This window comes from Sorex araneus, chromosome X (assembly GCF_027595985.1).
Source record: "Sorex araneus isolate mSorAra2 chromosome X, mSorAra2.pri, whole genome shotgun sequence".
Classification (NCBI taxonomy): Eukaryota; Metazoa; Chordata; class Mammalia; order Eulipotyphla; family Soricidae; genus Sorex; species Sorex araneus.
The window spans coordinates 110,034,579-110,059,014 of record NC_073313.1 but is presented as its reverse complement, the minus strand read 5'-3'; the positions used below and the strand labels follow the sequence as shown (position 1 = coordinate 110,059,014).

Below are 24,436 nucleotides of genomic sequence, written 5' to 3'. Positions count from 1 at the left end.
GTGCTTTTCACGTACATGATTTCAGTGTACTAGAGTTTCCAAACTTTTTTTGGTGCTGGGAATCCTAAACAGCAGTGTCTCTGGTGTAATACTCTTTGCCTATGGGCCAGTGCCATGGTTTGAACTCAAGGCTTCTAATTTACAAAGCAGGAACTTTGTAACTGAGCTATTCTCCAGTCTGCTTAAGAGCCCTAGGGTTTTCAGAATTGTTCATGAGCTTGGACTTCAATTTAAAGTCACCTGCTTAATTAGTTTCTGAGAAGAAAGTCAGCTTGTCCTTCAAAGCTTTAAAATCTCCTATTGACTTCTTTTCTTTAGTTATAAACATCCTACATAGCATCTTCTAATATAAGGCAGTGTAGACACATTGAAACTGTTAGTTTAACTTGTAGACCTGAACAATAATCTTAGCTACATCTTTTGGATAATTTGCTGCAGCAACTGTTGCTTTGCTTAACCTTGTTCTACTATGTTATGCTGGTGGATTCTTCCCTTAAATCTCTTTAGCCAATCTTTGCTAGATTCAGATTTTTCTTTTGAAATTCCTTCTCCCCTCTGAGCCTAAATAAAATGGAAGCAAGTTGGGGTCTTCTTTGGACAAAGCTTTGACTTAAAAATGTGACCTATTTTATCTACCTGGACCACTAAACCTTTCATTATATCAGCAATATTTGATTTACTTTCTTATCATTCATGTGTTTACTGAAGTAGCACTTTTAAATTCCTTTAGGTACTTTCCCTTTGCATTTCAACTTGACTAAATGGTAAAAGAGAATAGCTTTCAGCCTCTCTGTTTTCAACATACCCTCCTCACTAAGATAATCTTTTTTAGTTTTTAATTTAAAGTGAGAGATACATGACACGTCCATTTACTGGACACTCAAAGGTCATTTTATGCCTACTAATTGACTGACTTTGAATATTGTTATATCAATAGGAATAGTGAAGCTAGATTGAAAGGAGATAGGATACCAGCCAGTTGTTGAACCAGTCAGAGTATATAAATTATTTATGGATGAGTTCCATTCTTATTCATGGATGTGTTTGGTAGAATATCAAAAAGATCACAAGAGCAACATGAAAGATAACTGAAGTTCTGATAATCACTGCCATCCCGTCGCTCATTGATTTGCTCGATCCGGCACCAGTAACGTCTCCATTGTGAGACTTGTTGTTACTGTTTTTGGCATATTGAATATGCCATGGGTAGCTTGCCAGGCTCTGCCATGTGGGCGAGATACTCTCGGTAGCTTGCCGGGCTCTCTGAGAGGGGCAAAGGAATCGAACCCGGGTCGGCCACGTGCAAGAAAAATGTCCTACCTGCTAATATGACTTCAAAACAAATAAAATAATGCAATATTAATATTGTGAGAATTACTGAAATATTACATAAGCACATGAAATAGGCATCTGCTATTTAAAAAGTGGTGCCCATAGGTTTACCAGAAGCCAGGTTTTCAAATTCGTTTTCTAGAAATCTCAATGCTCACTAAGTGCAGTAAGCTTAAGTGCAAGAAGAGGATCTATATCTGCATTGGAAACGGTAAAGAAAATAAGCAACAAAATTGGGTTCTAGTCCTAGGGATATTACCAGCAATGGTGACTCCAGGTAAGTCATTTAATCTAGTTCAACTTTTGGCCCACTTAAATCAAACATAGGAACATAGGTTAAACTTAGGTCCACTTAGGCACCCTGTGCTTTCCCCTAGTCTGTGTCTTTAAAACTCAAATAACAAATGATGAATCTTTTTACCCTAAAATTTCTGTATAATCTTAAGAAAAATAATGTTTCTTTTACCTACATTTTCCTAAACTCTTTCCTCCTCTCCTTGATGATATAAAAAAAATGTAAGAGTGGGAAAAACTAACCTGGAAGATAGAGGGTGGGAGGATTGTGATTTTCTACAAGTGTTTTTCTCTCTGGGTCTCATATTTCCTGTGTATGCATATCTGAAGTGGATGTTCTTATCAATGTCCTTTCCAGTTTCACTGAGTTTTTTCCACCAAGATGTAAAATTCACAATTATCTTTGGCCATACACTTATATTTAATGGAACCATGTTATTTTTCAAATTATTTTTCCCCAATTTTTTTGTTTTATTAAAACACCATGTTTTTAAAAGTTCTTTATAGTTGGATTTTAGACATACAATGTTCCATCACAGATCCCACAACCAGTGTCAATTTCCCTCCACCCGTGTTCCCAAGTTCCCTGTCCTACCCCCTCTATAACCTGCCATCTCAACAGCCACCTTTTAAAGCTTGGTTATTAAATTTTGGATGTTATGATTTCAGTGATGTTGACTCTGTGGTTTAAATGTTTAGCTTGATCATTCCCTAAATGGTGTACTTTGACCCTTACACATATTGGTTCTCTGTCTCTTCTCCCCAGCCTCCTCCACTTTTCTCTTTCTTTTCTCTTCCCTATACTTTGGGACCAAGAGTGATCTAAGCATCCCCCCTTTACACCATTGCACTTCTAATCCAACTACTCTAAATGCCACATATAAGTTATATCATCTTGTATTTGTCCTTCTTCTTCAGGTTGACTTTAACATAACATCTCCCAGTACCATTCATGCTGCAGGAAATTTCATAATTTCATCATTCATTACAGATGCATAATATTCCATTGTGTATTTATATCATATCTTAATTTTCCACTGATCTTTTATTGGAAATATGAATGATTCAAAATCTTAGCTATTGTACTGACTACTGAGATAAATAATGGTGTGCATACGTCCTTTTGAATAAACATTTTTCTCCTACCAACATTAGCACCCAAGGGAATAAGGACCAGACTATTAATTTGTTTTAATTCATACCATGTCAGAGACCAAGTTTCCCTATGAAAACAATTTAAGTCACCATTACTTGGCATGTATCCATCTGAAAGAGTAAGAATCACTACATGTACCTGGAAATATAGTACAGAGGTCAGGGTGCCTGCTTTGCATGCAACCAATCCTGGTTTGATCTCCAGTACCATATATGGTCCCTCAAGCACCACAAATAATGATCCCTGAGCAAAGAGTAAAAAGCCCTGGGCACAACTAAATGTGGCCCTAAATCAAAATAAATAAGTATACAAAAAGAAAGTTGTAAAAGCTCTCTAGAAAATGATGGCCTAAGCACAAACACCTTTACAAAAGAAACTACTACAATTTATGTTTCTCAGGCTTTTTTTATAGCATCCTCATTCCAACTTTGATTCCTTCCTTTGGTAGCCCTACCCTACCAATTTTGTGCCATGGCTCCCCATTTACATATTTTTCACCTGTGGCCCCTGGCTCCTGGGAACACACAGGGAGTCATATGTTCCCTGGATGGGAAACAGTGGCCTATAATATGCTATTGTATACTGAGACTCTCTTAGAGAGTAGTAAAATAAGTAGTGCTCTCTTTTGTTATTTAACCAACTTATTTGACTATAGAACTCTTAAATGCATGCATGTTTGCTCCATACTCAGAGCCTCTCTTATTTTTTGGAATGATATCAATTGCTATACCAAGTACTATATGCAGATATCCTCTCTTTACATTCATATTCCAGTCTCAAGTATGCTATATTTATAGTTTAAAATGCATTTAGCTCACAACATGTGTTCTGTCTCTCGGATCCTGCCTTGCTGACCCTTGTAGTTGGTAGTAATTATAGAATGGTTATTTAGAGGAGGGGGACGTGCATCAGAAGGTATCCTTTCTTATCCAAATCATAAAGACATTCCATAATGCCACTAAGAAGAGGGAACATCTCAGTATTTGGTCTTGTTTTTGCAAGCTTAAACGTGACTGCTCTCTGTTCAATAGTAATAATAACAATTAACACTTGAATGACAGATTACAATTGCAGGGAGCTCTCACAATTTACTGTGCCATTTCTAAATAATTGAGGTAAAATTATCTCCATTTTGCAGATGAAAAACAGCAAGATTATTTATATCTTCCAAGATTCCTAAGCAAACAAAACTCTAAAAGAGATATAGACATTGTACTCACACGTTTACTTTTATTGAACCAAGGCTGGAGGGAGAAAAAAATTCTTTAGCTTTGCAATGACACAAACCTTTAATCATTTAGTTGTTGGCATACTACTCTGGGACAGGAACCAGGAGAAAGTGTGTCTTCTTGCTTCTGATAAATTCCTAGTTCGTTAAGGAAATGAAAGAAGGGAAAATAAAGATGGCAAAGAGGTTTCTTGTTATTGCAAAATTCAACTACGTTACTTACAGAAAGGTCAGAAATGGCAAAAAAGAATAAAGAAAAATCAAGTACAGTTACGTATAGCTGCCTATCCAGAAATTATTACTTTTCACTCCTGGTGTATAGTGTTCCATAAACCATTCTGTATGCACAATAATTTCAACTGTACCTTTTCTTTCCAATTCTTGAATTTCTGGAATTGAGCTGTGTCTTAAGGTGGACATTTGCAGTCGATCTAACAGTGGTCCCCTAGCTTATGTACTTAGGGTCACCAATATGAAAGTGTGTCTTAAAAATCAAAACATCTTAGAGAAAAATTAGAGATCCCTTTTTCAATATTAACCGAGTTTGATATTTTAGAATTTCCCTTTATCATCTCCTATATTTTCTGGCTTCATTCTATGCCAAGTGATATATTTCTACAAAAATATATTTATTGAATGTAAAACAATCCTTTGCATATACTATGTTTTAAATCAAACACCTATTGTTAGCCATTTAAATTCTCTGAGTATTTCAAACTACAAACAGCACTAAGAAACAGATACTATTTGAGGAATTGAAGTCCTACTGGGTTGTAGAGATTGAATAATGCACAAAATAAATATGAATCCCATGTCACATGGGATTGATAGTCTAGTAGGGAAAGCAGGTATAAAGTCAGAAAACAGATTGTAAATATTTGTAAAGAATTTTGGTATCAAATATTATAAAGAGTAAAGAAAACTAAACAACCCAAATGAAAAACAACAAAATAAACCTCTACCTTATAATTAACAGAAAACATGGTTCTTGGCATAGAAAAAATTCATTTAAACAGAAATTATATTACTTTTTCTCAATTTACCTAAAAAGACCTAATTGTAAATGTAAGTTTATTCTACTGATGTTTTATTCAATTTTATACAATGTCAAATATTATGGGAAGATGGTGAAAAAGAAAGTATGATATATAAAATTATGTTTTAAAGACATAAATGACAAAATAAAATCTCAATATTTACTGAGAGAAGATAATAAAAACAATAATAAAATTTTTGAGAACCATCATTCTTTGAGTTAGAAAAGCAGTGGAGTCTTCCCTAAGGAAGAGGGAATTGAGCTGATATCTGAGAGATAAGGGAAAATAGTTGATATTAGCAAAGCTGCAGCGAAGTAAATTCCCACAAATTATAAAATATCCTCTCTTGCCAATATGAAATAGTCTCCTTTTCATTTACCAATCTCTAGGAAAAAATCTTATTATTTTTTAATTTGCATTTTAAAATGAATTTGTAATGTGGAATATTTATTTTTGACTCAGCTATTTCTTCTTCCTCAAAAGATTTATAATCGCTTATTTATACTCTCAGCTATGCCTAAATCATTTCTACTACATAAAAGCACAACTTAAAACTTGGACAATGGTTCTCAGAGAAATATACCTCTGGGAGTTTGAAACTTTATCTGAGAACATGCTAGAAACATAAGTTCTTTTATATGACCAGAGACCTACTAATCCAGAGAATCTGAGGTTAGGATATATAAAATCTGTGTTTATTTTGTTGATTTGTTTTAAGGCCGCACATGGCTGTGTGCTGAGGGGTCATTCCTGGCATGTTCAGGAGGTCATGTGTAATGTCAGTGATGGAACTTGTTTCAGCACAATGCTTTACCCTCTGTATTGTTGCTCCAGCCAACCCCCGTCCCTGCCATGCGTTTTAACAATATCTCCTACATGACTGCAACGTATGATTAAGTTTAAAAATCATTTCTAAAGGCATATTTAATGGATATTTGTAAAAATATATCACCTGACTACTAACTTCACCGAAGACAAAAATCAGAGGAAACGAGACTCTGATGTAGAAAATAAAGCCTGAAAAGAGAGTTCATTTATCCATTTGTCCAAATAATGTTTTGAGCCCACACCAGAAACTGTACTAAGTGCTAAATAGTTAGTTTTTTTAAAAAGTAAGACAAGAGTCTCTGCCTCTATAGAGCTAATTGCCTGGTGAAATGATCACTATCAACATAGGTTAGATTGCCAAAGTAAGTTCTATTTTGTACTTTCATTGAACTCTAAAGTGAGAAAATAAGGTGAACATAATATAAATACATTCTGATTCGGATAAGGGAAACACAAGTAAAGAGAAGTGAATAAAGATGGTTTATCTAAATTAGTCCTGCCAAATATCCTTTATAGACTGCTTCTTAACAGAAGTAGATTCCAGATGGGAGACCTGCTAAGATTTTACACAATGCTCATTATCCGTGGTATTTCTCTAAACTGCACATATTCTTTCCCTTTTCTAGGCAATGTAGCAAAGATTTTCCTGGATTCTTGAAGTGTGTTCCAAGGATCTGAAGTTCTATGTTAATGTGATACATAAAATAGAGTCACCTTGACTTTGCACTTATCTGGCTTATGTAAGCACTAACCTTTTGCTGCAGTGCAACAGAAATGCTAGATCCATGTTCTAAGCACATAAACAAACATTCTGATTTTAAAACATTATTGGGGTCTTTGGTAACCGTGCGAGCAAGATAAATCTGCAGGTGGGGGAGGGATTGAGCTACTGATCCAGTGATCCAAGTCCTAGTGTGAAGGAAAATACCAAGCTCTGGTTCAGCTCTTCCCAGGAGAACTGTTCACTGCAAGAAAAATTGGAACGGGCTCCATAACTTGTTCTTCCCCTGGCTGCTAGCTAAGGAAGCCATCCAGAAAAGGGATATGATGAGTTTCCCAACAACTGTGGGAAAAAAATTGTTTTTAATCCTCTTTTCTAAACCAAAAGAAGTAAGTTAAAATAAAATAAACAAAGGGAAGGAGGATGCTAATAATTTTATCTCTCCTACAGCAGAATTTCTTGGCTTTGGCACTTTTTATATTTTAAGTCAGATAATTATTTGTTGTGAAGGTGTCCTATGCATTGTAAAATGTTTAACAGCCTTACAGTTCTCTATCTTCTAGGTGCCAATAGCTCTTACAACCCCTAAATTGTGATAAGTATGTATTCCAATATCACCAATGTTCGAAGGGAAACTGGAAGCAAATTTTCCTTTAATTGAGAACCACTTCCCTAGGAAAAAAGTATAGGAAGATATCATGGAAATAAAATTTAAGAAACCACACTGTAGCACTGTGCTACAGTACAACAACTATAGCACTGTCTTCCAGTTGTTCATCGATTTGCTCAAGTGGGCACCAGTAATGTCTCCATTGTGAGACTTGTTGTTACTATTTTTGGCATATTGAATACGCCAGGGGTAGCTTGCCAGTCTCTGCCATGTGGGCGGGGTATTCTCGGTAGCTTGCCAGGCTCTCTGAGAGGGATGGAAGAATTGAACATGGGTCGGCCACGTGCAAGGCAAATGCCCCGCTGTGCTATCACTCCAGTCCAAGAAACCACACAGACTATATTTTCTAAATCTAATGGATCAAATCAAAGGATACCACTCCATGAGCCACATAGTTTGGATAATAGCCTCTTCCCACCTATAATGTTTTCTCAGCTGCCTCCATTGACTTTAAATAACCTATCATCATTGGCACAATATTTTCACTCGATAAAGATTAATTCCTGAGGTCCATAAAGTAGAACACACCATATCAAGTTATAATAGATTCTTCTTAGGGACCAGTGAATGGTTTTGTCCACAGGGCCTTCTCTGAATGTCGAAAGTGCTTGCTCTGAAAGCATAAGGCCTGGAGTTCAATGTGCAGTGTCAAACATGTGATCTGAACATGATCTAGTCCAAGTCATTTTGTCTTGGGCACCAAGCATTGCAACAGACTGATATCTGGAGCAGCACAGCGAGGTATGTTTGAATTCCGCAACTAAAGTATGCAATCCCCTGTATGCACTGCAAGTAAAACTGTGTGAGTCAAGAACCCAATCTTTGGCAGGCGTGAGTGTCATCATCACAGGAAACCCTGATTAACACTGTAACCATAATTGTGTGAGTGAGCTCCACAACCATATGCTTGCAAGTCTCATTGAGCACTGGAACCAAATATGTGAGTACTGTATCCAGAAATGCGATCCCTGGCAAGCTCCAAGATCAGTACATGTGTCATCTCTGGCCATGGCAACAGCAATCACAAAGTAAATAAATAGAAGAAGTAATAATAATTACTCCTAGGGTCCCACAACATGGCCCAAGTGGTAGAGAAAATGTCTCAGATCTGTGAGACTCTAGATTTAATCACAGGCATCACATAGTTCCTAGCACCAAAAGGTGTGGGCCCAACAACAACTACAAAAATAACTGAGACCTGGGAATTGCTTAGTGGGACATTGCCTATTTTGCAAGTATGATTCAAAATTTTCATCCTCGACACTGCCAATATGTGCTGAACATAGTGGCACTGCTTTTGAGATCTATCCTTGGTACCATGAAAAAATGAGTGACAACCAGTTCAGTACAAGCCATGTATAAGCACCACAACTAACATGTTTTGCCAATGGCAGATATGTCAGAACTATGACTGAATGCATCACCCTCGGCGAGCATCACATCCACAATTAAACTGCAACCAAGAACATGTGATCTCCAGACATTGTAAAAATGACAACAATGTAACAGTCAGAAGGGGAATAAATCTTTAAAACTCTTTCATTTGGTTGGCTAAGCCCCACCAGATGACCTAGAACACAGACATGAAGTAGCCTGATCACCCATGTGTGCCCCCAAAAGCAAATAAAAACAATACAATCAAAGAGAAACTTTATCCATAGACATCTTCTGAATTTCCACATCTATTGCTTTAACAGATTAACACTATGTTTTTAGGCACCTGTAGCTTTTGTTTTCTATACCACTTTATTGGTTTTCTGCAGCTGCTGTGACAAATTATTACAAATTTTGTGCTTTTTAGAACAGAAATTTATTCTTTCATGGTTTTGGAGAACAAACATCAAAAGTCAGCATCACTGGGACCAAGGAGATAGTACACCAGATAAGGCTCTTGCCTTACATGTGCTGTACCTGGGTTCTATCCCCAGAAACTCATATGGTCCCCTAGCCCACCATGAGTGATCCCTGAGTGAAGAGCTAAGAGTAAGCCTTAAGCAGAGTGAGTTGTGGTCCCAAAATAAAACAAAACAAAACAGAACCCCAGTATAGCTGTACCACACTTCCTCCGAGATGTCTATGGGAAAATCTTCCTTGTTTTTTTTTTCATTAGAATTTTGAGGGAAGCACATGACAACAATCAAGGTAGCTCATAGCTCTGTACTCAGGAGTCATCCTGGTGGGACTCAGGGGACCATGTGTGGTATTGAGTATCAGACCCAGATATGGACACCCTCTGTGGTGCCTTCTATGTGCCCTACTTGTTACACTATCTCTCCAGCCCACCATCTGTTCCTTGACTTTCAGCTTCTGTTTATTGCCAAAACTTCTTCACTTGTCACATCATTCCAATTTGTGTATCCATGGCCATGTTATCTCTTCCCTTTCTGCAACTTATCAGTCTATCTCTACTGCCTATAAAATATGTGTTTGAATTTATGTCGTACCAAATTATCCAGGATAATCTGTCCATTTTAAAACTATATTTGATCATACCTGCAAAGACTATCTTTTTGCCATTAAGGTAATATTTGTAGCTTTCAAAGATTAGGACATGGATTGAGACAGAGGGTTATATTCGGGCTTCCAAAAACCATCTTTGTGAAGCAGATAAAGCAAAGTTATTTCCATTTGGGGGGTTGTGGTGGTGCCAGGACCAACAATAACCAGCGACCCTACTGCCAGAAAATTATACCTCCAAAATATCTTGATGTTGATTCTGCACATAGAGCAAGCAACATGCCCTACGCGTGCCACTTATGGTAGAAGATCTTTTTTATTCTTTACATTTTTTGATGAAAAAATACATTTGTAAAACATTATAGACAGTCCTTCAAAAACTAGAAATTGAGCGTCCATATGACCCCGCAATACCACTTCTGGGAATATATCCTGAAGATGCAAAAAAGCACAGTAGAAATGACATCTGTACCTATATATTCATTGCAGCACTGTTCACAATAGCCAAAATCTGGAAATAACCCAAGTGCCCTAAAACAGATGACTGGTTAAAGAAACTTTGGTACATCTACACAATGGAATACTATGCACCTGTTAGAAGAGATGAAGTCATGAAATTTGCTTATAAATGGATAAACATGGAGAGTATCATTCTAAATGAAATGAGTCAGAAAGAGAGGGACAGACATTGAAGGACTGCACTCATTTGTGCAATATAGAATAACATCACATGAGGCTGACACCCAAGGACAGTAGATACAAGGGCCAGGAGGATTGGCCCATAGCTGGAAGCCTGCTTCATGAGCGGAAGGGAGAAGGCAGATGGAATAGAGAACGGATCACTAAGAAAATGATGGCTGGAGGAATCAGTCGTGATGGAAGATGTGTGCTGAAAGTAAATAATGGACCAAACACTAAGACCTTTCAGTGTCTGTGTTGCAAGCCATAATGCCCAAAAGTAGAGAGAAAGTATGGGGAATATTGTCTGCCATGGAGGCAGGGGGAGGGTGGGAAAGGGGGGGTACACCTGGGATATTGGTGGTGAGGAATGTGCACTGGTAGAGGGATGGGTGTTTGATCATTGTGTGATTGTAACCCAAACATGAAAGCTTGTAACTATCTCATAGTGATTCAATAAAATAAAATATAAATGTATATATAAATAAATAACTGCTAGTGATAAAAAACATTTGTATATAGAAGTTCAATGACTTATAGGAAGTTTCCCAGCAAAGAAACTGGTTTGGTGAGACAAGTATCCAGGGGTCTTAACATTTTTAAATTTTCCCTGACTAGAACAAGGACATTTTTCTTTATTTTCCTCCCCTCCATCCAGAAAACAGTTAAAATGCTGTATAATTAATATAATCATGATGGATTATGAGGTAGAGACTCTAGGCCAGAAAATATTTTGAACAACTTCGTATTATACTAAAGTCAATAGGGGTAGGAGAGAACACATAACCTCCCAAGATATTGGAACAGCCCAAATGAAATCAAAGGACATTTATCCTGGTGTTAGAATAAGGAAAACTTTACACTCTTACTAATCATTGAGCTCATGAAAGCATTTTGTCTCACTGGCTATACAGCATTTCACACTGGCAACACTGAGTAGGTGTATTCTATGTAATATTTTACAAAACATTTTTAACACAATAATCTCTAGTCATATTCTCATAATGTTTATATGAAATGGCTATACATATCATTTAGTTTTATAGATGAGGAAACTAGGGTTTGGAAAGTTTAATGACTTTCCAAAACTGGAACAAAATCCAAGATTTATTCCTCTTATCATAATTGTCATATGTACTAGTATCTCTCAATTTAAAATGACATATACAGATGCCTCATAAAGTTACTGAGCTGTCTGTATAGTCAGTGTAGTTATTGCACTTTTCATATAATTTGGATATATAAACACCAGATGCTAGTAGTTTCTTTATGCAAGTGGTTTGGATGATCAAGTTTAAGCATGCTTATCTTATAGCTAAAATAGTGGATTTATAAGACTTTGTACTTTATATATAGGTTCATTTTGTTTCAAAATAATATGTTCAGGGACTGGAACAATAGCACAGCAGGTAGGGCATTTGCCTTGAACGCGGCCGACCTGGGTTCGATTCGCATCCCATATGGTCCCCTGAGCACCACCAAGAGAAATTCCTGAGTGCAGAGCCAGGAGTAACCCCTGTGCATTGGTGGGTGTGACCCAAAAAGCAAATAATAATAATAATAATAATAATATGTTCATATATATTTACACATTAATTACATAAAGTGACATATGTATACCTGATCATATTTGTGGTATGTGTGAAATCCATTGTCTTTCAGAATAATCTCTATTATCAACTAAAGCTAAAGGCATGTCTCATATTTAAAGTATATTTAGAATGTTCCATCCTACTTCACTCTAAGTCTTTATTTTTAAATCAAATTCCCTCCTGACTAGTACATGGTTTCAAGATTTTTATTTGCCTTACAAAGGAGCCTTGAACAAAAGAGCCATAAACTCTCTTTTCTTGGGTAGAAAAATATTTTCTTCTCCAGTTTCTCTCTAAAATTTCTGGGAAAGGACTTCTAGAATTCGAAGTATTGACAAGGAGGTATCTCCTCCAAATTCCCTATATCTAGGTTTGTTCCTGTCTCTATTCAACAGAGAAACTTAATAAAAAGTGATGTATTGTTGCTAAAAACATATTGCCTGTAGCTTTTCTTGCTATAATAGTGAGATAAATTTTATATTCTAATATTTAAAATATAGAGTCTTAGTCCATTAGGACAGTCTATGAGAAAATGTCATAGACTGGTGGCTTATAAATAACAAATCATTAGTTTTACAGTTCTAACGGATCGGAATCCCAAGATCAAAGTTACAATAGCTTTGGTGTTTAATGAGAATCCACTTCTTGGTTCATTGTCAGCCATCTATTAACTATATCCTCACTACATTCAAAAAGTATCTGCTTTATTTTTTAATTTATTTTATTTTTGTTTTAATGTAGAAAAACTCACAAGTGTTGAGACAATTCTAGTATTAAAATTGATTAGATAACAAAGCTGCAATATTAAAATTAATAGGTATAAAAGCACAGGAGTGATAGCACCGCAGGTAGGGCATTTGCCTTGCATGCAGCTGACCCGGGTTAGATTCCTCCATCCCTCTCAGAGAGTCCAGCAAAATACTGAGAGTATCCCATCTGCACAGCGGAGCCTGGAAGCTACCCATGATGTATTCCATATGCCAAAAACAGTAACAACAAGTCTTACAATGGAGACGTTACTGGTGCCTGCTCGAGCAAATCAATGAACAATGGGATGACAGTGCGACAGTACAATAAAAGATCAATTTATGTGAAAGTTATTACATCTGATCACAGCACTGATAAGTACTAGTCTAGTAATTTATTAAGCTGTTTGTTGCTTTAGGAAGTGTTTTTAGCTGCAGGAACCAGCGGTTCCATGAATTTTAGCTGTTTAGTGTGCATCTCCTGGGAGACTTAGTCGGGAATCAGTAGAGCAGGCATGATGTGTCAATCACATAGTTGTGGCTACAGGGATGTGGGTGGGCCAAATAAACACTCACCAGAAGCTTTGGAAGCCACACCCACACCCCACCTGTGCAAGCTTGCCAAGGGATCAACTCCACCGCTTCTTGAATATTCCCATCAGAGTCACCATTCTGCAAGTAATTTCAGGTGTCTAGTACTCAGGATAAATATATTTTATTCTTATTGATTGAAGTTCTGTGATTTACAGTGCAGTTGCTGTTATTGATGGTTTCCCATAAACATAATTCCAGTACTATACACATACACAGCGTACCCACCTTCTGTCACCAAGGACCTCAGTGCTCCTTCCTATCAACTCCACATCACCCTCCAATTCAACTGTATAGGTAAGTTCCTCTGTTTTATAGAAAGGGCCTGTTTATAAGAGCACTCATTTCATTCATGAATTTCCATCATCAAAACCTAAATACTTTTTTATAGGACCCATCTGTTATTACTATAAAATTGGCCATTAGTTTTCAAAATATGATGGGATACATTTGGATGAGACAAATATTCAATCTATAGCAGATAGCAATATCTATCCTCCAAACAGATATTTCCTAAGATAGTGACTAGCTCAGTGTAATTTGAAATTTACACATCATCCATTTCCTTAGCAAATTTCTAACTACTTACACCTTACATATAGTAGTTCCTGCCATAGTTGGACACCTTTTGTTCCCAGATTCAGCGATCCAAGCCAAAGCACATCAAAGCAGGAAATTGAAGAACACATATTTCAGCAACTTTGTATGGAGATGTTTAATTGTTGCATCATATGGTATGTTCTATTAAAGAATGCCCAGGCTGTCACCACCCTCCATTGTGAGAATTTTCTAGGCTTGGAGTTCTGTTAGGGACTGTAAGCACAAAGGAGAAATATAAACCACAGGCGTAATGTCAAGAGATTTTCAGTTCAATTGTGGAGATGAGATTCCTGAATGAAGAATTTGTATGGTATAAATAATGGATATATTTTATACAAGCAAAGTGAAAAATGGTGTTGGTGAAGGAATAAGAATCATTAAAACAGAGAGGTGAGATCCCGATAAGTTTATCTGAATGGAGCAAACATTTACGATAGAGAAACATAATCACGTTATATTGTGTCTTTGTAAAGCAGAATTAGAAAAAATGATCAGCTTATAATTTTTCTGGATAATGGCCTCTAGGAGTAATAGAAAGCCTAGGTTAGAGAAAGTCTATAGTTAGTATTAATAATAGAGGCAAATACAGATTCGTGGGGACTGAAGAGGGATGATTCATGAGATGAAGTGGAAAGGATAGGAGTTTAACCTTGGGAAAATAAAATAAGGATAAGGAACATAAATGAACAACAATAATAGAAGTCCCAAAAGAGATGGAGAAGCTTGATGACTTCTGTTCAGAATGATTAGTCTTGGAGGATGATATAGCCAAAGATATGGTATAAGATGGAGAAAAGAATTAAAAGAAAAAATTTTTGCCAGTTGGAGTAATTGAAAACAGCTCATAAATAATATCAGATTCTCCAGGTCTATTGTAGCATAATCCATTCTTTTCACCAAATGTTCAGCTCTATTTGTATGACCTTCACAGGGATTGTGCATTTTTTGGCTGTCACAAAACTCAGAAAACTTGATTGTAACAATGTTATTTCATGGGCACCAATAAAAAAGCTGATTCCAAAGTCCTTGCAAAAGACAATTTTAAGATAAGCAATGTACTTGTTATATCTGCAATGACATCTGTCAGCCTCATCAGAGGCTGTACAAAGAGAATTTTCTCTAACCCTTAACACTACTTTCCTGAGCAAATACTTTAATACTTCCTCAGTGAACTAAAAAATGTATATTAAGTTTAGTTTATTAGTTTTACATTTAAAATAATGACCTTCACTCTACAAAAATCAACAGTTAAAGCAAAATATAATTTCAAAATTAACAATTTTGATAGGAAAACAACCACTGGGAATGAGACAAATTAATTTACTAACATAGAACTATAAGCAATATAACCTATAAAATTGACCAGAAATTTCTATCAATTTCAAGTCAGAAACAAGCAAACAAAAACCTTGGGAAAAGCTCCTGAATCTCTTTACCAGCTGAGTAAGTAGGTTATAGATGAAAAATTAGACAGTATCTTTAAGAGACTATTATGTCTTTATCCCCTGGTTGTGAGTAGCATATAGTGTTTATCAGAGTGTGGACTAGAGAGTTTGACTACCAGGGTTCAGTCACTTATTAGATCTGTGACACTGAGAAAAACGTCAGTTGTCTGAAATTCAGTCTTCTAAGAGGAAGATAGTGGTAGTATTTAGTTTATAGAGAGCGTTAAATGTGTCAACAAATCAAGGTAACTAACACAGTATAATTAATAGATGGTTAGGACTTTAGTTATTTCCATTTCCAGGTATAGCCTAATTTTCATCACGTTCATGGGAATTAGAAAGTAACTATAATTCTATTTAAAGTTTTTATGTATATCTTTGCACCAGATTTAGCAGATGAAATCATTCATAATGCATCACTCTGACCACTTCAGAGCATGTTACCCTAGGTTCCTAATTCTATAACCCTCATTTCTTTCCCTGAGAACTTTGGGTGCCAAAGCTAGCATTACCAACTTGTGTATCAGGTTGGATATGGTGAAGCAATAATGACTTTCAGCCAGAGACTGATATGAGTTGGTGTTGCCTCGTGCCTAACATGTAGAAAAGCTGAATGATTTACATTGCACCCAGATTTTTCCTGAAGGATTAAATTTCAATTATTCTGCTTGGAGAATTAGTTTGACAATGCTATCCTTTCCTTCTTATTCTATTTCTTCAACTCTAAGACTGCTTACTTAAAAAATTTTGCCTCAGGTTCTCATTCCACCTTGGGGATCCCAAACAAAATCTTCTCTCAAACTGGGAGATAAGTAATGTTAGAGATCAAAATCATACCCTAAGTAAACTGAGGTTTAAATCATATGGATAGTTAACAAATAACTAGATCTCAAACCCAGCTATCTAGGTCACATGGATTCATATCACCAGACTACATGCCATAGTGGTTATTTTTAGCTGGACAGAAACAAATTAGTAAATCAGTAATTCCTCATTATCTTCCTCCTCATTACTCATCAGGTACTCTTGTGAATATATGTCTAAAAAAGGCATAAAAGTGTTACACTCAGCTGACTCATATAATCGAATTTCTTCATGGGTAATATACACAAATATCACTTTTTCTGTAAGTTTATGATAGTAACTATTCACGTACCATGTGAGAATTGAATTACCTAACAGTCTGAAAGTGGATTGCTCTTGTTCATCAAATAGTATAGCTAGTAAGTAAGTTCCAAATTATCTAAAAATTATTTTTTTAAGTTACAGTTAATACAGTGGTTACACTGATTTCAAATTAAGATTCCTTTGGTAATTTAGTAGGAAATTAGTGACCACAAGGCTTCAATATATGTGTACACATTAATCTCATTACATCAAATTTTTTTTAAAGTTTAAAAGGAAACCGAGCAGAAATGCCATCTGTACTTCAATGTTCACTACAGGACTACTCACAATAGCCAGAATCTGGAAACAACCCAAATGCCTGAGAACAAATGACCAGATAAAGAAACTATGGTACATCTACACAACGGAATACTGTGCAGCTATTAGAAAAAATAAGTCATGAAATTGGCTTATAAATAGATGGACATGGAGAGTGAGTAAAATAAGTAAAATGAGTCAGAAGGAAAGGGACATATATAGTGACTGCACTCATTTGTGGGGATATAAAAAATAATATGAGACTAATATTCAAGGCCAGAAAAAACAGGGATCAAAATGACTGGTCAATAGTTGGAAGCTTGCCACAAATGTGTATGGGGGCAAAGGGTAGTTAAGAAAGAGAAGGGACCAGTATGACAATAACAGTTTGAAATGATCACTTTGGACAAAAACTTAGTGTTGAAAGTAGGTAAAAGGATATACATAATAACCTTTCATTATCAGCCTGGGAAATATTAGAATGGCAGGACCTGAACAGTATGATATTCTCAATTCCTTGTCTTTGAACCACTGCGTGGGCAGGTTGTCTGATAATCATAGGGAGAGGTCCCTGGGCCTCCTGAGTACTTCTTAGGGAATAAAAACTAACTTGAGTTAGTTGACTTATTTTTTTCTAGAGTTTGCTTTGTAGAAAACTGCATTTTGTCTCCAACATGTCAGTTTCATCCCACCTGCACGGCAGAGCCTGGCTAGCTCCCGGTTGCATATATTTGATATGCCAAAATCAATAACAAGTCTCACAGTGGAGACGTTACTGGTGCCCACTTGAGCAAATCTATGAACAACGGGACTACAGTGCTACAGTGCTACCGTGCTACCTGCATTGCAAACTTTAAGGCCCAAAAGGAAAGAGAAGGATGGAGAGAGATGAAAAGAAGAAAAATGCCTTTCATAGAGGCAGGTGGTGGGGAGAGAAAGTGGTAGCATTGGTGGTGGAAAATATACCCTGGTGAAAGACATTATATGACTGAAAACCAATCATGAACAACTTTGTAGATATGTATCTCACTGTGATTCAATTAAAAAGAAGAAATAACAAGTAGAATGATCAGAAAACAAATCAGTAAGAGCCAATTTGAGGTGGGGGGCATTGGTGCAAATTATTCTTCAATAGATTCATTACTGGGTATGAGGATTTATTTACATGATTTCTCATCTTTTCTGGTTCATCTTTGTGTTTTGTTTCTTCTTCCAAAAGAGAAGTGCCCACTAAGTACCATAATGGAGACTAGTTTGAGAATTTTTGAAAGGTAGAAGACAAGGAGGTCCTGTTCATTGAGGTCTTTATTTGAATATTTCCTTAATTTGTGACCATATGGTCCCTCATGGAAGACTATAATTATGTAAGCAATGTAGAAGATCCATCAGTGAAAAGCTTGCCTGTACTTGTCTTCTCTCCAACATATTCAGTAGTCAGGTGAATGCCAAGGTCATACTGGCCTATTTTTATTTTTCCTAAAGACTGATTTGGGTCTAGAGGTTGGGATAACATAAATCACTGACTGCATTAAGTGGCAGACACAGGATTTGCTAACATTGGAATGCGCCTCATCAAACCTGATTCAGCACATATCTGCTGTTTTCGTTGTTCCGTGTTTTTTCCAGATGATTTTTAGATCTGCATGACAGTAAAAAGTGTTCTCTGTAGGCTTGGTGATGGGGAACTGGATAAGACCCTTAGTAGTTTTAACAAAGGATCTTCTAGTTTCAATTTTATTGCAAACATAACTATTTCCTAAGGTGAGATCTGGACGTTATTCAGCATCTGTATGCTTGTATCTTATGCATAGACTTAACCAAGCTTGGATATTTTTTCCCCAATACTAACAATGATAAGGCACATGGTGTAAACTCAGAGAGTGGATGTTAAAATAAATGCAATAGAACATTTGCAGCAATGGAAGAGAGGAAGAAACAGTGGGGGGAAATTGACAAAATAGCTTTTAGCAGCCTGAAAACATTTAGTGTAGGAACAAATACTGTAATATGCCCTGAAAGCACCTTTTGATATAGCATGGAAAGATCTGAAAATCAAATCATGGACCCTGAGTCACAGAAAAAAAGGTGAAATTCTACTCAATATTTTCTGATTAAAGAGGTAAATATGTGTGAAGTATAGAGAAAACATCCCAATAAAAATGATCAAATTGAAAATAATTGAGCTCTTTAATTTAAAGCACATATTTACCCTTGCACACCAATCCCTCTTGCTTGTCTCTATGCTTGTTTGTTTGCTTATCTCCAGTCTGGAGAAGACTGTGTTCTCTTTTGAACTAATTTCCCCTCTTTATCTCCTCTCACATCTTTTTTTTTAATTTCAGGGCCACACCCAACAATGTTCAGGGTTTACTTTTGTCTCTGTACTCAGGAATTACTCCTGACAGTGTTTGGGGGACCACATGGGATGGTGGGGAATGAACACAGGTCAACTGCATGCAGCGCAAACACCCTACATGCTGTACTATCGCTCCAGCCCACCCCTTCTCACGTCTTTCTAAGCAAATTTCATTCTATAAAAACTACGTTTCCAGGGCTGGAGAAATAATACAGCAGGTCGAGTGCTTGCCTTGCATATAGCTGACCCAGGTTTGATTTGAGTTTTGGCATCCTATATTTTCCCTGAACCTGCCAGGGGTGATCCCTGAGCACAGATTCAGGAGTAAACCCTGAAAACCCTCTAGTATGCCCCCCACAATAATAAAGCAAAAATTGAAAATAAATCTACCTGCTTCACTAAATATTAACAGTAAAGGAATTGCAAAGACATAAATTTGAACTAATACTAGCCTCTGGAAAGATTCATTTTTTTCAAGACCTCTGTGTATTACTATATTTTAAATATATATCATTCTGACCTCATCTTTTACATTCGTAGTCAACTCTTAATGAAATAATGTGATAATTTTGCATCTCCTACAACTTTTTGCAATGGAAAAATACATATCGTTGGTTTTGCCAAGTTTTTAAGCTTTTGGAAGAAGTAGGAACTTTACTTTTAATTGCATATTTCATATGCTTCTAAGGGGTCATAAACTGCCCTCATTCTTATAGTAGCAGTGAATTTCCAATAAAAAATTTGTGTAAATTCAGACACCCTTCCTAAAGTAGAATAAATTACCCACAATGCATCTTTGCAGTAGACTGTTGGTCCAATTAGATTAGGAGGCCATTAGTGTGATTTCTCATCTGTACACTCAGCATTTAGTTTCTATTTCACCTGCAGCAATTGCTGCCTTGACAATTTGTCTGTCAAGTCTGTAACCTACATTTTCCGAAAATTCCAAAGAAGCAGAAGCTGCCTATATTTGTAAGATACACTTCAGAAATTTTGAAAATAGGTAACAATACTGAAAACAGCACTGAGACAGAATTGAAATAAAAAGGAAATTATAAGACTCAGTTCTTTTTTTCCTGTTAAAATAAGGTTAGTTCAAAGACTTATACTAACAGCTTAAAAATTACCTCTTAGAGGGACCAGAGTAATGTTGAGCACTTGCTTTGCACACAGATAAACCAGGTTTGTTCTCTGGAACCCCATATAGTCCCCTTAGCCTGCAAGGAGTGATGCTTGAGCACTGAGTATGGAGTAAGCCCTGAGAACCACTGACGTGGCCCAAAACCAAAACAAATTACCTCTTAAATAGGTCAATAATAAAAAAAATTTAAGGGGAGTAATCACATCAAAGAGGCAAAGAGAATTGAAATGTTAATCCTAGTAAATAAAATGGCCAATTTCCAAGGCAAGTAGCCAATTTAAGCAAGAAAGAGTAAAAGTGATCAGCAAGTTTTTCCATTCCTTTGGTAGCAGTGGTATGGAGGAGGATTAGAAAAGCAATAGAAACAGCTTTTGAGTGGATGAATTGGGAATGTAATATTTCAGAAATGTGCTTAGTAAAGAAATATATCTATCACTAGAAAAAGAATATAAACAATTATTGAAGAAAGAAGTGGAAGTTAAGAAAACATAAACCACCCATGGACAGAGCATAGGTATTGATGCAATTTTTTGTGGGTACATATTTTTTGTAAGGACATATTTTGAGAGAAGACTGGAATATGTTAACTAGATTCTGTTGCTTGACTTATCACCCTATTGCTTTACTCATTAACAAATTCTTCACACCTCCCATCTACATTCAGATGTCCATGTTTATCCTTGAGACCTAAATCTAAGAAAGGACTCCTATGTAGGGCATATGTATTTTTAAAATGTTGTTGCCATTGTTGAGGGTGGTCATGTTGTTTTCGTGTGTGCCTGCAATCATGCATGTGTGTATGTGCTTGTGAATTCTAGGATTCAAGGAAATAGGCATCAAAATGCTAGTTGAACAGAAGTTTAATGAATAGAGACATTACTGATTACCCATGATAAGGAATACAGGCTTTGAAGTTATTCAGAATATCATTTAAGCAAATGGGAAAATGTATATAGCTGTCCAAATCAAAACTAGAAATCCCCACAGAAGAATGAGAATCTGGTTATTATAACTGTGTAACATTTAATATCCAATACCTAGTTTTCTATTAAACATATTACAAAGCCAAAAAGAAGCAAAGAAATAATTTCTATTCATAGGAAATATACAATATATAATAACCTGACAGAGTCTACTATTAAGATGGAATTTTGTAATTTTAAACTTTATAGAAAAAATAAAAGAAAATTTAAAATAAATAGCATAACCATACAACATAATGAAACAGAAAATGAGGATCAAAATATACTAAAAGCTAGAAAAATGATAAAAATGAATAGCACAGAGATTAAAAATAGATAACAAAAATGAGAATACCCCCCAAAAAACAAATAGTGGTTCTTAAAAAGAACAAACATATAGGTACAGTTACAAAGAAAAAAATCAGATATGATACAGTTAGCTAAAACCAGAAATGTCAGTGGGTACATTATTACTGAACTTACAGAGATAATGACGAATATAAGGAAAAGGAACAACAACTTGTATAACCACAAATTAGATAAACTAGATAAGTTCCTAGAAACATACTCACAAATTACCAAAATTGATTGAAGAAAACATAGAAATTTTGAACAGCAAAAATAATGAATTAGTAAGATTTTTAAAAAGTACTCCTCCCTTGGGTACTTGGTTGTTTACAGATTTTGGGTATTGTGAATAGTACTGCAATGAAAATAGAAGTGCAGATGGTGTTTCTGCTGTGTCGTTTTGGGCCCCCAGGGTATATTCCCAGAAGTCATTATGCTGGTCATATGGAAGCTCAATTTCTAGTTTTTTTGAGGAATGTCCACATTGTTTTCCAAAAAGTCTGGACCAGTGGGCATTCCCACCAACACTAGTTCTTTTTCTTTTTGATGTGTGCCAGTAACTATGATGTGAAATAATATCTCATTGTTGTTTTGATTTGCATCTTCCTGATGATTAGAGATATAGAGTATTTTTCATGTGTATTTTGGCCATTTGTATTTCTTCTTTGAAGAAGTTTCTGTTCATTTTTTCTCCCCATTTTTGATGGGTTGGAATATTTTTCTTGTAAAGTTATATCAGTGCCTTATATATCTTTGATATTACGTTCTTATCAGATGAGTATTGGGTAAATAATTTTTCCCATTCCATGACTCTTTGTTTCTTGGTCACTGTTTCTTTTGAGGTGCAGAAGCTTCTTAGTTTAATGTATTCCCATTGGTTTATCTTTGTTTCCACTGTCTTGGTCAGTGGTGTTACATCTTTTAAGATGCCTTTAGCTTCAATGTCATGGAGGGTTATGCCTGTTTTCCTCCATAAACCTTAAGGATACAGATCTGATATTGAGGTCTTTAATCCATTTTATCTGACTTTTGTGCATGATATTATAAAGAGACCTGAGGGTTTTATTTTGTAGCTGCCAAGTTTTCCCAGAAACACATGTTGAAGAGGCTTTCCTTGATCCACTTCATATTACTTGCTCCTTTATCAAAGGTTAGGTGATCATATATTTGAAAGTCTGTACCAGGATATTCAATTCTATTCCACTGGTCTATGGTCTGACTTTATTCCAATACCATGCTATTTTAAATGCCATGCTATTTTAATTACTACCTCTTTGTTGTACAGTTTGAAGGTAGGGAAAGTGATGCCTCCCATTTTCTTTTCCCCAAGGATTTGTTTAGCTATTCACAAGTGTGGGGGACTGTGCTATATGAATTTCAGGAGTGTTTGATTAATTTGTTTTAAAAATTCCTTAGGTCAGCTCAGATAGAGAAGGAAACACCAAGTAAAATGTTGTTGGAGACCATGCGCGGGAAGAGAGATGTGTGCTGAGACTGAACACAATGACTACTCAATACCCCTATTGCAAACCACAAGACCCAATCAGAGAGAGAGAACAAAAGGGAATACCCTGTCACAGAGGCAGGGTGGGGTTGGGGGAGATGGGACTCGGGGGTGGGAGGGTTTATTGGTGGTGGAGAATGGGCACTGGTGGAGGGATGGGCTCTCAAACATTGTATGAGGGAAACACAAGCACGAAAATGTGTAAATCTGTAACTGTACCCTCATGGTGATTCACTAATTAAAAACTAAATAATTTTTTTGAAAAGACAGAAAAAAGGTAATTATGAAAATACTAAGCAACAGTATTAAATGTTTGCAATCTAATATGCTAACACTTAATATTAAATGTTTGGCAACCATATACTAATATTATTGATATGATATCAAAGAACGTGAAATTAGCATTTTGTATCCTCCTACATAATGGAGGATGAAAGAAGTTTAATGCACAATCTAGATTGTTCTCCAGATTAAATGTTTGCGATCAACTTAAAAAAATAAAATTAAATTAAAAATGCCTTAGGTATCCGTATAGGGGCTGCCTTGAATCTGTATAATATTTTGGGAAGTATTGCCATTTTGACTATGTTAATCCTCCCAATTCATGAGCAGGAAATGTATCTCCATTTCCTTGTGTCTTCTTTTATGACTTGAAATAGTGTTTAAAGTAACTAGAGTACATCCACACCATAGAATATAATGCAGCTGTTAGACAAAATGAAGTCATGAAATTTTCTTATAAATGGATGGACATGGAGAGCATCATGCTAAGTAAAAGAGTCCAAGGTACAGACATAGAATGATTGCATTAATTTGTGGGATATAAAACAAAGTATGAGACTATTACCTGTGGACAATATAAATGAAGGCCAGGAGGACTGACCTATGGTTTGAAGTTTATCAAAAGTTGGGGAAGAGGTGAGGTCAGTTAAAATAGAGAAGGGACCACTATGACAATGACAGTTGGAAATTTTCACTCTGGACAAGAACTGAGCCCTAAATGTAGATAAAGGGACATACATGATAACTTTACAGTACATATATGCAAACAATAGTGACCAAAGGGACAGAGAGAGACAGTCAAAGTATCTTCCATAGAGTAAATGGAGTGGAAGGTTGGAAGGAATGAAATTGGGGCTATTGGTGGTGGAAAATGGGAAAGGAACTGGTGCTGGAACATTGTATGACTGAAACCAAATCATGGACAACTTTGTAACTGGTTATCTCACAGTGATTTAATACACAAAAATTAAGTACACCTCAACAAAAAAGTTAAAGAACTGATGGCTCATTTCAAGAGCAAATGAAAGCAAATATTCACAAAC

General features: G+C 36.0%; 1 protein-coding gene and 1 non-coding gene across 4 annotated transcripts in view; one reads left to right on the top strand and one right to left on the bottom strand.

Moving 5' to 3' along the window:
• Positions 1–24,436, top strand: part of TRPC5 (transient receptor potential cation channel subfamily C member 5) — a 330,706-nt gene that overhangs the window by 49,565 nt on the left and 256,705 nt on the right. The window lies entirely within an intron of this gene.
• LOC129400723 (U11 spliceosomal RNA) lies at positions 9,907–10,040 on the bottom strand. The gene has a single exon (XR_008627903.1). It is a non-coding gene; the product is annotated as a U11 spliceosomal RNA (small nuclear RNA).